The following is a 15,746-nucleotide window of genomic DNA, read 5'->3' as shown; positions in this document are numbered from 1 at the left end:
GAAGGAAAGGGTGACAGAAGGATGCTAGGAAGAAAAGGAGTTATGTTTACACACTGAGCACATAGATAAGGGTTTTTAATAATCTACAGCCCTCCCAGAGGGTGAAGGGGCTATGCCCACCAAAATCTGATGGGACTTCAGGATGCTCAAGAAAGAGAGCAACAGAAAGGTCACACTCAACACACATAATGTGTAATGCAGTTAATCTTCAGTGTCAATTAAAATCTTCTAAAATCAATCATACTAAACTCAAATTAAAGCTGCCGTCGGCAACATTTTTTTGATCATATTCAGTGAAATCGACACTATAATCTGACAGAACAACATAAAGTGGTTTTAGAAAAAAACCCGAGCTTCTAACTCCACCTGGAGCGTGTTATTTGTTTTGCAAAAATCCACAGCTCCCGGTTCATCATGTCCAATCAGCGTAGGGGGGTGTGAGATCTGACTGTCAATCACAGATCGGGCACACGACACCCCTCGCGCACGTTACAATCACTTGCACACGCCTGAAGCTCGCGGAAGTTCGCGCAGTAACGAAGATCTCGAGTGATGGCGGAAAATCAAGTAAGCTCATTTAGAGTATAAATGACGTTAGCAATTGCAATCTATCGGTAGATTAGCCAGGACAGCATACCTCCAAATACTCCATGGCGTTGATGGATGCTGATGAGACGGGCGCGTTCACTGAAAATCTGGTGCACACGCACTGACGAGCATGAACTCGGTCACGGTGGGAGGGTATCTGTTGATAGTGGGGGAGGGGCATGAGAGTTGTAAACATTCAAAATTTTCCTAAATCCACTCAATCTGCCAGACTTGCCGACTGGAGCTTTAAGTGCCGATGCACACATACAAGATCAAATTTTCACTACACTATTATCGTGGGCAAAAGGGGGGAATTTTGGGGGGGATTTTTCAATGCTCATCTTTAACTAATTTTGTGTCTTTTTTCATCAATGAATCGCTCACAATACGAGTGAAAAGAGGCAGAGAGAGGAATTTGTAACCATTACTATACAAACTACTCACTGGCAAGCAAACTTTTTTCAGGTGCGGGTAGACAGTCTCATTTTCAGCTGTCATCCCCTCCAAAATGATTATGTGCTGAAGTAGTAGCATAGACAGTATAAGAAATGGACAGAGCCATCTCATTGGAACTCAGTTGAGACAGTTGAAGCCCATTTTTAGCGATTTCTGAGCACTTCCGTTCCTGACGCGCAGACTCAAACCGACTCAAACTAAGCTTGATGACGTGAGCAACCTGTCTGACAGACGTTACTCTTCTAGTAGCTGTGCGTGAAAATTGTCAACGTTAATCTTGCAGAGACGGGAACTTGAGCAAAGAGTTCTTTGGCGTGAGTGAGCAGGAGTAAGTATTCCGTTGCTTTTATGGACTCATTATCTATGGGCTTCTCCCTTGACGGGACGTCCCCCCGATTGCCTGAGAGCTTCACCTCCTGTCTGTACGGTAATTTCTGTACAGCGCGACAGAGAGTCGAGTGGTTATGACGCAATCGTTAGCCTACTTTTACTAAAACTGTTTCTACGGGGCCATAATGTAACATAGAAGGTAATGGAGCACTTTATACATTGTCGTGTTTCTTTAGAAATAAATAATGGACAAATGGAGTTTTTAAACGCCTCAGATGTAAAGTTATTCGCTGTCAAAGTGACGCCAAAATGAATGGGAGTCAATGGAAATGCTAACGCAAGTGAAGTTCTGCTACAACATGGCGGCACCCGGCCGGCTTCAACTTCCGGTCGATGGATTACCCCCTTGAGTAGTAGCTACAAACTGTGTCTTTTTCAGTGTTTATGATGGGTAGCAACCCGCAAAGGTGCAATACCGCCACCTACTATGTTGGAGTATGAACCAGCTACTGGCGCTGGATTATTTACGATATTATCATGTGTAGTATTAACATATCAATATTTTTTTTTTATATATCACAGTTATAGTCAATACCAGTAGCCTATATTGCAACAGTCCCACGTCGAATTTTATGCAGAATGCAAAAGTATGATACTCATCACATCATCATATAAATAAACAAGATATTTTTTGTAAACTAACAGCAAAATCATAATGTCCCATTCCTGTGATGCTATTGGAAACTTTTCATGTGAAGGTCAAAGTGTTATATATATGTATGAATTATATGCATGTTTCTGATGCTGTGAACTTTGATGTGTTTGCACATATCAAACTTACTCAGTATTTACAGGATTCATCAAAACCACAGCTCTCCCAGAATTGTGGCATTTCAAAGCAATGGATTGAGACCAAACACTGGTCAGACAAATCCAGTGGATCTGAGAGACATGTTGACATCTGCCTGTCCTCGCTCTCTCTCCCATTTTCCTTCTTTCTATTTCCTCCCTTGCTCTGATCAGAGGGACCTTAATCCTCCACAGCAGCTCTCGGTTCAAACAAACTCTGTCAAATGCTTTCCATCCATCTTCCTCTCCCTCACTCACACACATACACAAATCACTTCCCTTCTCTTTTGCACACAAATGCACTTCTCCCCTCACACACCTTTATCAAACGAGTCAGGGTCTTTGTGTTTGTCAGGGGGTGCTTTCTGCCTTGAACAGGCACGCATCTCCTGCTGACCATAAACAAATACTGCAGTCCGCTGTACTAGCTCTCACATACAGATTCACATGGAAATGATAAACAACTATATAAAGATAAGCACACAATCATGCATAGAACCACATTAACATATACCTTCATTTCCCACTTGGTCCACCCGCTCTCTATTTCTCCTGACGCCCATTGTCATGGGTGTTGACTGTACTGAATGTTATCTCCTCCGATAAAGATGTTTTGATTCTATTAGGAGGTATATTGAAAAGAAACTGATCCTCATTGTCAGTATCCTGTTATTAGGTTATACTCCAAGCTTCTTCCTGTTGCTGTCTGCCATGTCCAGCTCACCATATAAACAAATGTCTTATTTGTCACTCATTACTATGAATAGATGAGGTCTTGTATTCAATTAACCAATGACATAGGAAGACCACAAAGCACTGATTGGATGGGGAAATAAAATGTATTTTAAAGGGATAGTTCACTCCTGAACCATCCCTTTATCAAGAACTGGAACCATTGTGTGTCATTCCAGAGGCTTTAAATCCTCCTTTTCTTCATTAGAGACAGAGCCCAACAGAAGACGCAGATTATCAAGTACAAACAACCATGTAAAATACACTGATGTAAGAACAAAAAAAGCCTCTCTGACAGTCAAATTAAACACTTAAGTCATAAAGTCGACTTTGTATTATCAAAGTTGGACTAAACAGCCATCCATCCATATGATATACTGGTCTATCAGTACTCTTGAAAAAAAAATAAGCAGTTTTTCTAAGCAGTTTTCAAAGGGCTGCTCAGCTAATCCTAATCAAGTGTATCTCTCAAACACCCAGATGCCACTGAAAAGCCTTTAGACAAGGGATGCACCGATATGAAAATTTTGGCCGATATTGATAACCTATAATTCTTTATATTTGAAAGACGATAACTGATATATTGGCAGATAAATTCAATTAAATCTAATTTAAAGCCTGATTACAATTTTATGTAACCAACAGAATTGCGTGCACGTGTTGCACTTAACTGCATTTTCCTTTTTGAAATGATTCCTTTTAGAAGTTATTCCAATCATATTTCAAGTAATTTAAAACCATCATGACGAGTGTGCATCTGAAGTGTCTCTGCTGAAGGAAATAATCCATTATATATCTCCTTTAAGATATTGGGCAAATTCTCTTATCGGAACGATAACGATAACATTAAAACTGATCGTATATCGGCATGATGGCTGATATATCGTGCATCCCTACTTTAGAAAAGAGACACTGATCCTGTAGACAAATCAGGTCTATTCTAACCTAAAGGTCCACTATCATGAGTCTCAACATGTTCCACATTCCCTCAGTCTCTCTCTTCACCTCCAAATATGAGACGAGGGAAGTAAAACTACATCCTTGGTCAGTCACACCACATTAGAACTGCAAATTTAAACTTTTAAATGTGCTCTCTACTGTCTTTTCTATGTACTTTCTCTCTGCTCACTCTGAACTTTTCCACAGACTACTTGATTAGTTTTAAATGACATTCATGAGAGGTCACCTCTCAGTGTTTAAGAGGGTCTTATTTATGATCCCAACACTTGCTGTGAGACAAATGCGCAGTTCAGCATCTTAAATCAAGATGTTAGCCACTTCCAGCACAAATATATTCAGCACATTAGAGTTTCAGAGCAGTGCTGTGCTGCTGCAGAAACTGCAGAGTTAAAAGAAAAAGAAAAAATACATTTTAGCTGAGTTGTGAGATTATAAAATGCATGTGAAAAGAGAGAAAGACTGCAGTGTGAAATATTGCCAACAAATGGCACAGCAACTGTGTGCGCATGTAAATAAATAAATAACATGCTTTTCAAAATAAATAAAATAATCATGTATTCAAATAAATTTAAAAATCAATTAAATTAAAACTTTTTTAAAAAATTAAATTAAAATAATATACTTGTAACAAATCAATTAACAATAAATTAAATATATACTCTCGTTACTGCAAATAAAACTCACATTACTGCACAACATATGCAAGACATGAACGTGCAGGTATAACGCTGAATGCATATACACTCAGAACGCACACAGACCACAGCATACATGTGTGATCAGCAGTGAGGGACAGGGTGTCGATGAGGGGGGTGTGGATTTGATTTCTCACCCAGACTGAAGGCTTTTCCCTTCAGCTTTCCTCAAAGCAATCCTGGGGCGTTTCAGAGCCACTGATGCAGATAATAAATCAGAGATCATAAAAGTTCATTTTCCACACAGCGGAGTCAGTAATACAGTGCTGATGTGTGCTGGGCCAGCCCGAGGGTGGGGTCTGCCTGTCATCACTGCATGCCAAATTTAATCAACTAAAGGAAAGATGGTTAAAGGTTTCAGCTGACTTGAGCTTAGTTTTGTCTTCAATAATGATCGTGGCTAGATGGCAACAGCTGGCCCTAGAACAGTAACTGAACAGATTCTGTTTTAGCCTAAAGGCAAACTGCCACAGTCAGAGTGAACTGAATAATGAAGTATGGAGGACCTGCATGTAAAAAAAAAAAAATCAGATATGATCTCTGAAACAAAGCCAACACAGTCCACATCAAGAAAGACGTTGGAGACACTCATTTACTCATTTGGGAAACAAATCCAAATATCCAAATACATGACCTTGTCGTTGTTAGTGCCATGCTCTACAAGCTGAACTGCAGCTGACCCATATAGAACTGGTTTACGGTATTAATACGCAAACTCCCCCAATACAGTTCAAACAGTGTTGGATGAACTGGACCTAGAAGATTAACTTCTTAGACATGAATGCCTGATAATCACAAGCTTTGGACTGATTATTATAAACCGTTAAACTCTGTTTTTAATTTGTGTTTTGTGTGTGTGTGTGTGTGTGTGTGTGTGTGTGTGTGTGTGTGTGTGTGTGTGTGTGTGTGTGTGTGTGTGTGTGTGTGTGTGTGTGTGTGTGTGTGTGAGTGTGAGTGTGAGAGTGTGAGTGTGAGGGGGAGAGGGGGGATTGAATGATCATGGGATTGAGGCCCTTATACACACCACTGGCTTCAACACTGGTAATCCAACTTACCCTCCCATTCTCCACACACACTCATCCTCTCAGTGTTCCTTAAGTGAAATCTTGGATTAAGTGTTTCCTCCTAGAATTTGCCATTCAAAAGAGTCAGAACTCTCATGCATTTCTGTGAGTGTCCAGGTCCATTTTGCAAACTTTTCCTCAAAATAAGTACATGAAATGTGGAAAAGATTCAGCAGATTGCATCTGGAGCTTGTGATGAGCATATTGTCCCAGTGCCGTTATCATTTCAGGTGTGGTGTGGACTTCCATGTTCTCATAGAATTAGAATGATTATTAAAACTTTGTAGCTAAAATTATCATTAAATGTATCATCTTTATTACATTGGTTGTGAATGGCCTTTAAGACTGGGCATAAGCCCTTGCCATAAACCATGAAGCCTCTTCCCTCTTGTTGGCAGTGATCTGATGAGGGTGGACACTTTAGGAACATGACCGCTGAATTGTAACACGCTTAAACTGCACTAAGACCCTGTCAGTAGCTTTTCCTATTAAATCTAGCACTCAGAAAGCAGATGTGTGCAGATTCAAAGCCTAAAATATATTACTGCCCCATCGAAGTCAATTGAACACACTGGAACGGCTTGGAACCACATTGTAATTGCCAGTGAGGCTGCAAAGCACAGTTTTAAAGAATCTGTCAGCTCCACCACTGTTCCAGTAGGGGTGGGCGCTATACCGGTATGAACGTGAATACCGGTATTATGTTGTGCCATGATATGGATTTTGCGATACCGAGGATACCGTATTCATAAATTCAAATTTTGTAGTTATATTGTTATGTTCAATTTGGTACTCTTTACAACTAACACTAATGACGATACAGAATCGAATACGCTGTTTAAGGAAATGACTGATTTGGCGCTTCATACGCGTGAAGTTGCTGAGGCGATTAACCGCTGTCCTGTGACGCGTTCAATGAAGGACCGTATAACGTCGAACACATCGCTAGTGCTAAGCGGCTGTTCATAAAGGATGGATGCATCTTTTGCGGTGGAATGGGAAATAACAAGGTAATGAGACGCAAGTTTGACTTTTAACTTGAGCGCAGCATTTTTAGAATGCCGTTTCATTTGCGAGACGCGGGTGCAACACCAAAACAAGTTCGTCAAGCACAAAAAAACATTAAAGTTCTAGGCTACTTTATGTTTGAGATGTCATGTTTTCATGAAGGTTGAAAGCTGCTATTATTATCTTTGACTTTGTTTTTACAAAACATTTACTGCTAATAATATTATCCACGTGGAAACATTTCCCCAATGTAACGTTTGGCTATGAATAACAGGACACGACACACACATAAGCGCGCAAACACACACACTGGTCCACTATCTGTGTGGGGACTCTCCATAGACGTAATGGGGTTTATACTGTACAAACTGTAGGCCTTTATTCTGTCTCCTTACACTAATGAATTAGTTTGTATGAAAATGTTCATTGTTTTTTTCTTGTATACTTTTAAGTTCTATTTATTTGGTGCTTTGTTCAATCTCAAACCATTATTTAATTTTTTTTATTAAGATGTCTGCACAAGAGTTAACTGTAATCTGTGCAAACATTAAACTTAAATGAAACGTCTCGCTTTGGTCTACACTGGAAGTGTTCTGCTCGCTCTGCTAAAGCTAAACTATAATTACTAAAACTGAAACTAAATAAAATTTAAAAAACTATATAGAAATGTGTTTGCAAAATAAAAACTAACAAAACCATTAATGAAACTAGCTAAAACTAAACTGAAATTTAAAGCAAAATTGAAAACGATATTAAAATAAAAACTAATTTAAAAAAGCAAAACTATAACAACAGATATTCCCGGAGACAGAGCACACCCGAAGACGGCTCTCACTCAGAAATCAATAAAGTCTTCATTCGCTGCCGGTTCTCATTATGACAAGATGAGCAAAAAGTGGAAAGACCTAACAAGTGCATTCAGGCCTACCTCATGTTGCACGTTTGCACTTTTTGAGAAAAAAAAAAATGGCACAATAAAAAAAAACACATTTCAGGTCTATGTCCAATGAAATGCCTCACCTGTTTCTAGTTATCTACTGTTAAAATACATATACATGCCTGTAATTTAACTAAGGTGTACTAAACTGTGATTCCAATTTTTTTTCTCATATCGCGATATAATATCGATATCGTCCGGACAGTGAAAAATATTGTGATATGAATTTTTGCTCATATCGCCCACCCCTATGTTCCAGAAGAAAGCCCATTTTCTTACAGACTCACACAATTGATAAATCACCACCTCCACATTAACTGTGAGACCAAAGGGAAGAATGGACAGAGGGAGAGAGAATAGAGATGGAAACGGTTTCCCAAAAGGTCACAAGAAAAGCAACTAAAATTGTGCCTCTAGCAAAGAAAAAAAAAAACATTGTCTCTGTGCATATTACAGCTTAAAACGGCAAGACAAGTAACCGTAGCAACACAACCGTCAACAATGTCAGTCAGTATAATCATAAGGTGACAATTTTTGTATGCTTGGATTTTTATTGGATTTCTCCTCCCCATGCAAAAATTACCTTGTATTTTAAGACTGTTTATATTAGAGCTATTGTGATAATTACAGTTGGTTTTTGAAGAATCATGCTGTGAGTCAAGTCAATATCTGCTTGTGTCAAGTCTTATGAAGTTATTCTGATAACACATTATTCAGACAACCATGGCCGTTAAATTACCGCTAAGAATGAGTTCAAGAAATGACTCACTCATTTAGAGGCATTTTGGAGGATTACATCTAAAGTGTATGAGTCATCAATATCACTCTATCTCGCTCTATCTCTCTCTCTCACACACACACACACACACACACACACACACAAAAGCATTTTCAATGCATTATCCTTTCCTTCCTACTCCAAGGTTCTACAGTCCAGATATGTCCATAAGGGCAAACCTATACCACAAAACTATTACTGTCTGCACTCTCTCCCGGTCACACTGACTTTCAATAGCACCATTCAAATGCTGATGATAAAGACGTTTGCATGAGCACACACACAGACCCACAAGCATGTAGCATGAGTGAAGATGTCACACTGGTAATCGCCTGGAGGCAAACCGTCATGGGTGTCATAAGTAGAGATAATGAAGAACGAGGCGCATACAGAAGTATCTTTGATGAAGGCTGACCGTGATGTGCTCACTTCCATCCATATGCGTGCGAGTAGACAGATGAGCTATTGTCCACCGCTGGAAGATTACACACCACTCTACCATCACAAGTGGCTACAAAAACATGCAGATGAGCCTCATCAATATGCATTTTATACAAATCAAATGTAAATTCGGTCCGTGGTTGGACTCATTTTCTGAACTTTTTGCCACAACTTTCTCATTGAACGAGCTGCGGGTGCCGCTGCGCCCAGCCTTCTGCTCCTGGCCTGACGCCAGCGCTCTTCTCCTCATCTGCACGCAGGAGTCGGGACAGCAAGATAGCACTCCATTCTGTTTTCTATTTACCTTCCTCCCTCGCTCTGTTTGTCAGAGCCCTTGGCGTAAACACGGAAGGCTGCTTTCGAGTCCTTTCAGCAGAGGGCTCCTGTGGTTTGTGATGAAAGAAACGTAATCCATTCCTCTTTTCTTTCCCTTTCTGCAGTTGGTCAGGCTGTTTAGTTTGATTTTCTACATGCTTAACCACGTCACATTTCTTGTGCGAGTGAATCCGAGGGGTCTGGGTGAGCATGCATGACCATTCCCCAGAAAATAAATCACAGTGACACGGGAACAGTGGAAATAACCTGTGCATTTACCATGTTTATCTTCCCTTTTTACTCTAAGAGGATGTTCCATCCTAAAGCACTGCAGTGACATGAATCGCCCTGACAAGATTCAAATATCACCTTTATTCATGTTAGCTGTGCCAAATAAAATAACTTATAAAGCGCATCCAATGAGGGCTTGAAAACGTTTATCTTGAAGGTGATGGAAAAATACAGGATTGGCAGGGGCACAAAACGCTGCTGAGGAGGACCGTGCAACAGCTATAATTCCTTGTCTGCATCCCTGAAAAGATACAGCACCATTCATAATCCTGAAAAATGTGTGGACTCCTATAAAGGAGGAATAATTAACATTCAATTAACAATCAACTCAGCATATCCGATATCCGATTATTCAATGGATGACAAATGAACCGTGCTGATTTATGGAATGAGTTCAATGACCATTCACCTTGAATTGTATCAATGCCCATGATGACAGGACTCACTGGCGCCCTCTAGCCCACACTGCAGTTGTGATTTGTATGTCTGTATGCTGAGGTACATTAAGAGGGATAATGGAGCTAAAAAGTCATGTTTCCATGGGAACACTTATAGATGTGTGAGTGGGTGGCTGAGGGACTCAAGCTCACTGATACAACGGAGATGCCTAATGCACAGAACACAGAGAAAGAAAACCACATAGACATTCACAGATTGGATACACAAATGCAACTGCAGACATACACACTGCCGAGCTTCAATGCATCTGTTATATAGTACAGACATTTACAACATGGTTGCAGTTTGCTGAATGGAATCTGTGCCTACAGAAATCAAGACAGCGAACAACATGTTGGTTTGTTTAGTCCAATGCTTACTGTCAGGGTGAATTAAACTTTACCTTGGCAACTCAGAATGCACAAACGTCAAAGGCAAATGTACCATGCTTTATCTCCCAGACAAATGCTAAACAGATTGAAACCAAAGTCAACAAGAAGTCGACTCGCCTCAAATCACAAGAACAATTCCCTGAAGGGTCAGGGACACAATCTTTCTTCAAATGAAAAATATTCTGTCCTAACGGCAAATGGAAAGAGATGTTCAACATAAAACCAAGCCCCTCTCAGAATTGATATTAAGAACACACTGGCCTGGCAGGAAATGATACGTAGATGGCACCATGTCACCCTCCCTCTAGCTTCTCATCTTTCTCTCTCTTTGTAAGTACAAGAAATCATATTTAAAACTTGTAGTCTGACACCACTTTAAAACCGAGATTTGGGGATGTTTCAAACAGCAAGTTCACCAAAGAAATAAGATATGTATGCCTGTCTGCAGGTTTCAAATCATTTCATGCATCTGAAACAAAACTAATTTATTACCTGTCACGCATGGCTTAGCAGAGGCAAATATAAAAGCCAGAATAGAGGGATGTTTTCAATATAATCCTCGTGACCTAACCCCTGGGAAGATCTGCACCAGAAATACTTTGTTCTGCTCTTTTTCCTCAGGTATATTACTGAAACTACACTGAGGAGAGGTCATTTCACCAAGTTCATCATAGCAAAATGTTCCAAATTTAGTACAACCTATGCCCAGTTCACAATGACACTGCATTGGCGGCTTCTAGTACTGGCACGTCTGCAGTGTAACAGGGCATGGCGTGAATCAAAATCACTTAGAATCCAGACAATTTCTGCCATTTTTCTTTTCAGCAACCCTCATAGAAATCCAATGACTTTCAATTGCTTTTATTAATTGTCAGTGTGAACAGAGCTTAAGGTTAAGTGCACAATGCTGTTAGTTCACAGATTTGAACATAACCTTTGGGTTACTAGTCCTGAGGTTTAGTCTAAGATCACAAGGCATGTGGGAATAAAGTCTAACATTGAATTTAAACAGCAACACCACATAAACATCAAATCCAAAGCTATCTTATTATATTTCCATTGATGGATTATCTGCACCACACAAATGAGGTGCTAGTCAATTTTACAACCAATAGACTTGTACTGTAAACACAAGGATTAAGTTGTTAAAAAAAACAGCCATTTTGAAAAGATGACAAAAACAGGGGGTTGAAAAAAGCAGATATACTGTAAGCAAAGACGGACAGCCTGTAGTTTCGTAATGGGACTCACATGTGCCACAGTAGTGACAGGAAGCTGAGTTTCTCACTTGTGGAAATCACTCTCTCCTCATTATCCACAAAGACACAGGCGCTCACGTACGCACCAGCACGCGCACGGTGGGACGCACAGCGGGGGTCTATTCTGAAGATGTCACAAGCAGACAGAACTGTCACTCACAATTCACACATTTACCTACAGATCCCATCCAGTTGCACACAGAACTGCACATGACATGAGCATATGGTCATATGCACGGACAGATCTGCAATGTTCTCGCTATGTTCCTAACATAAATATTTACTCTGCAAATAAACTGTTCTGCCAATGCACAAAACAGTTTCCAGGTACTAAGTTAATTCACTTCCCACAGAAACATCACGTTACATACATAAAAGGACAAATTCCGATGACGCCAAACACGTGTTTGTTGCTAAACTAACACAAATAGTGGGATGATAAGTCATAAAAACTGTTGTAGTAACCAAATCATAACAGAAGGGTTAGGTACATGGTTCATTTGTCCAACCGCACACACGTAAACAGGTTTTCAACAAGAGGGAAACATTCAAGCAGAGTCCCATTAAGCACAAGATTACAAAAATTGATTTTTCTTCCTCTAAGATTCCTGTTGGCTGTTGTGTCTTACCGAGTTGTTCGAATGAAACACATTTTTACTCAAAGCTCATGCAGTTCAAGATCAGTTTTCCAAAGTCAACTCATCAAGCCGCTATTTAATTGGGTTACAGGGTAAAGATACACTTGCTCTCACAGTACACAGAACAACAGATGTCTCCATACACGGTTTAAAAAAAGTATGAGATAACCAAAGCCATTATTCTCACCATAACTGCATCAGTGACCCAAAAAGAGCAATAGCCAAACTTCAATACAAATCAATAACAACTATTTTACAGGAGGGTAAAAGCAAAACTTAAACATGGTTGGCCATTCAGCACCCTTTAAGAACAGAGAAAGCGGTGATTCCTTTGAAAGAACAGAGAGAGTCATTCACCAGTTTCCAAACCAGTCATTCAGCCTCATCTCAACTACTCGTTCATGCATGTGAACACACACTCTTACATGCTACAAATCTGCTCAATACAGTGGACTCATTCTAACAGCTATGACATTTCTAATATTTTAATAATATAAAGTACTGTCTCTCTCACATTATTAATAATGTCATGTTTTCATTCTATGCATTCCATATTCCCTTCAATCTCCAAGTTTCTCTCTCAACTACAACCAAAAAGAGAAAGACTTTGAAAAATGTCAACATTATATTCATCCTTGCTGATAGCACTGCGTTTAAGGTCTCTTAAAGATCTCTGGGGGCAAAGACACAAGCAGACTGTCAAGCATTCAAGGCTGAAACGCCACTGGAACACGCTGAAATGATTAAGTTTCGTGTTTTATCACAGTCTGATGGTACTTGCTGTTTCTCCTTGAAACTCAGGGGCACTCTGACTGCACTGAGTGCTTAACGCATTCATCTACACCTACACTTTATACAAACGAAGGAACAAAAAACTGCCATATTGTTGCCTCTCGACTGCATGCAAATGCAAACACATACTGCCATTCACCTACTGTATAGCTTTATGCTATTGAAAGTCAGGCCACAATTGCCAACATGCAGAGACAATCCTTCACTCACTGCACAAAAGCCCTGTCTTATCAGCCTCTAAAGAGAACAAATTCCACTCGGTTCACAAAAGCTAAAATACTTCATTAACACAATCTTCATGAATTCATAATTTATACACAGAAACCTCAAGACACAGTCAGCGTCTGTGAACACTGTGAAGTCCCAGTATGAATGGAATCCTTCGTGAAATACCACTCACCATAAGCAAGTGAACTCCTCCGATTACTTTATATTCCCGTACAAACTCCCCAGACTCACACCCTCAGCAGAGAAAACAGGAGTATAACAAAACGGTTCAGGTTGAAGTCAATGAGAAACTGGCAATTAGAAGGTTTGCAAACAGCAGTGATGCATTACTGAAGATGATACACATTTCCACAGATGTGAGGGCGGAAGACATGTGATGTGTACAACAGACAAACTGAACATCAGAAACATGCGTACAATGTGTCCTCAGCTGATCTCGGCTGCATTGAGGCAGCCATGAGGTTTGCAGATGTGTTACTTTGAGACACAAGACAATGGCTCAAATGGTCAATGGACCCCTCGGTGAACAAGAGTCATGACATTACTGCATCTGCCCCTGATTTCACATGCAAATTAGGGTAAAACTCTTTATCCAACCATTACATCTCTCTAGATAGATAGATAGATAGATAGATAGATAGATAGATAGATAGATAGATAGATAGATAGATAGATAGATAGATAGATAGATAGAACCACCATGGGCGCGCAAAACAGACCAATGTTTTGATGACCCTGATGAAATAATTGAAAATTACGCACGATTACGGGGAACCAAGGTGTGCCAAACAGTATGACACACTTCGTGTAGCACGGCAATTGCCAGAAATGCTGAGGGTAAAATCTCACACATGATAGCCAGCCGCTCTTTCTCTCCACCCTGTGCCGGCAGGTAAAGCGCGCGCAGAGAGGAAGCGCTCACGCACGCGGCTCACAGAGAACAAGTTGCGCTCTCGAGTTAACGCGAGCGCTGCAGCCGCGTGCCAGTAACAGGCTCTCTCTTTTTTGCTTTAGACTTTTAACAGTGCTGTTTGTAGCGTTTAATCTCTGGCCAGCCATCGAGTCTTTCCAAACTAGCGCTTTAGCGGAGAAACACGTGTGTAAAATAATGAATATCATGCGAACTGCGTCAACTCCACTTTCTATCATAAATCACGTCTCGAGACTGATGTTGTGACAAACTGTAATAACAATCTTATCATCTTAAGTCTTATAGGTACCGATCAGAGAAAACTAAAAATTGTGTCATTAACTTAACCTCATGTTGTTCCGAACATGTATGACTTTCTTCCGTGGAACACGAAAGGGTGTAATGCATAATATAGGGACTGACAGCCTTAATAATCATACAATAAAAGTTAACGGAGACGAAGGCTGTCATTATGCCCAACATCTGCTTACCAGAAAGTAGAAGGGCTTTGGAACAACGTGAGGTTGAGCAAACGTTGACAGAAAATATTTTTGGGTGAACTATCCCTTTAAGAGTCGTAGACAGTCTATGCGCTTATGTGCTTTCCATAAAGAATTGCATATCTTAAAATTGCAGTATAAAAATCTCGATAGCCCATGTTGTTCCTAGTTTTAAACGATAAAAGCTCCAGAGAGTAAAATAACACAATCCACGCATGGGTGCGGATGGTGCATTGCCCTCCTCACAGCACGCCCTTATATACATAGCAGGTAACACGCCTCGCTTACCTACCAGCTCAAATATCATTTCCCAGTCGCTATTCCGTTAAATAACAAGTTGAAGATGTAAAACACCAATCCTGTTATACGGTTGTCCCGTGTCAAGCGCTTACCTGTTCTCGCTGCGTATTTCACCTCACCGCCGCAGTCGCGCTCACACTGCGGATGATGGGCACCTTCACAGGAATCCCAACTCACTTACTCCACAAATACAGCCAGACGCCCTTTAAAAACACTCGATTCGCTGTGTTTTCGAGTATCACAGACACTTATTGTTATCGCAAAGATCCTCCGCGTTTAATTTCCTCAGGCAGAAACGACAGACGAGCTTCAGAATCCCATCAACGACTAAAGCTGAAGCGCTGGTGAGGTGACCGTTAAAACTGCCGCTCGTGCTATAGTTTCCATCATGACGTGCTGATTGACAGAATTTAAAGCGCGCTAAAACGGCAACTGGAACTCCGCGTGCAGAAGCAGTAGCAGCAGCAGCTGTGGGAACGCGCAGTGTGCGCTGCAGTCAATCAGAGCGGCTGTTTCGGAGTTTGCTGGTTCGCAGCTGACTCCCAAGTACCAGAGGAGAGGCGTGAGTCAATGGCTTTCTGCTGAGACGCAGCGACTGTCTTGTTTTACAAACCCTCCTGACTCGCCCGCAGTGACATCCCGAATCTGGCCGCTGATTGGGCTAATTGTAAAATCTTATTGGCTGCAATCAGCGCGCGCGGCTGGCATGAATGAGGCATATGCTGCGCCCCAATGTCTTTTAACGTGTCTATAATGCATGCATTACACCGTGGAACGGATTTGGATGATACACGCGGCTGAACAAAATAGGCTACTGCGGACAGAACGATCTAAGGATTTGAATA

The 15,746-nt window shown here is 40.7% G+C and overlaps 1 protein-coding gene across 1 annotated transcript in view; it reads right to left on the bottom strand.

The window, feature by feature from the left end:
- Nucleotides 1-15,386, bottom strand: part of plxna4 (plexin A4) — a 213,231-nt gene extending 197,845 nt beyond the window's left edge. The window contains exon 1 of the mRNA XM_056235791.1: nt 14,994-15,386. The gene's annotated coding sequence lies outside the window, so the exon portion shown is untranslated. The remainder of the gene's footprint in view (nt 1-14,993) is intronic.
- Nucleotides 15,387-15,746: the final 360 nt, after the last annotated feature.

Source organism: Rhinichthys klamathensis, unplaced genomic scaffold, assembly GCF_029890125.1.
Source record: "Rhinichthys klamathensis goyatoka isolate OS25496 unplaced genomic scaffold, OSU_Roscu_1.1 h1tg000430l_1, whole genome shotgun sequence".
In the NCBI taxonomy this organism is placed as follows: domain Eukaryota; kingdom Metazoa; phylum Chordata; class Actinopteri; order Cypriniformes; family Leuciscidae; genus Rhinichthys; species Rhinichthys klamathensis.
Note: the sequence above shows the minus strand (reverse complement) of the source record. Positions and strands in the feature narration are given on the sequence as shown.